We start from the raw sequence: 1,325 nt of genomic DNA on the forward strand, positions 1-1,325 counted from the left end.
CTGAGACAGGGTTACTATTATTACTGAGACAGGGTTACTGAGACAGGGTTAATATCATTACTGAGACAGGGTTACTATCATTACTGAGACAGGGTTACTGAGACAGGTTAATATCATTACTGAGACAGGGTTAATGAGACAGGGTTAATATCATTACTGAGACAGGGTTACTGAGACAGGGTTACTATCATTACTGAGACAGGGTTACTGAGACAGGGTTACTCAGACAGGGTTAATATCATTATTGAGACAGGGTTACTGAGACAGGGTTACTATCATTACTGAGACAGGGTTACTGAGACAGGGTTAATATCATTACTGAGACAGGGTTACTGAGACAGGGTTACTATCATTACTGAGACAGGGTTACTGAGACAGGGTTACTATCATTACTGAGACAGGGTTACTGAGACAGGGTTACTCAGACAGGGTTAATATCATTACTGAGACAGGGTTACTGAGACAGGGTTACTATTATTACTGAGACAGGGTTACTGAGACAGGGTTAATATCATTACTGAGACAGGGTTACTATCATTACTGAGACAGGGTTACTGAGACAGGGTTAATATCATTACTGAGACAGGGTTAATGAGACAGGGTTAATATCATTACTGAGACAGGGTTACTATCATTACTGAGACAGGGTTACTATCATTACTGAGACAGGGTTACTGAGACAGGGTTACTATCATTACTGAGACAGGGTTACTATCATTACTGAGACAGGGTTACTATCATTACTGAGACAGGGTTACTGAGACAGGGTTACTATCATTACTGAGACAGGGTTACTGAGACAGGGTTAATATCATTACTGAGACAGGGTTACTATCATTACTGAGACAGGGTTACTATCATTACTGAGACAGGGTTACTGAGACAGGGTTACTATCATTACTGAGACAGGGTTACTGAGACAGGGTTAATATCATTACTGAGACAGGGTTACTATCATTACTGAGACAGGGTTACTGAGACAGGGTTAATATCATTACTGAGACAGGGTTACTATCATTACTGAGACAGGGTTACTGAGACAGGGTTACTATCATTACTGAGACAGGGTTACTATCATTACTGAGACAGGGTTACTGAGACAGGGTTAATATCATTACTGAGACAGGGTTACTGAGACAGGGTTACTATCATTACTGAGACAGGGTTACTGAGACAGGGTTACTATCATTACTGAGACAGGGTTACTGAGACAGGGTTAATATCATTACTGAGACAGGGTTACTGAGACAGGGTTACTATCATTACTGAGACAGGGTTACTGAGACAGGGTTAATATCATTACTGAGACAGGGTTACTGAGACAG

Source organism: Oncorhynchus tshawytscha, unplaced genomic scaffold, assembly GCF_018296145.1.
Source record: "Oncorhynchus tshawytscha isolate Ot180627B unplaced genomic scaffold, Otsh_v2.0 Un_contig_1673_pilon_pilon, whole genome shotgun sequence".
In the NCBI taxonomy this organism is placed as follows: domain Eukaryota; kingdom Metazoa; phylum Chordata; class Actinopteri; order Salmoniformes; family Salmonidae; genus Oncorhynchus; species Oncorhynchus tshawytscha.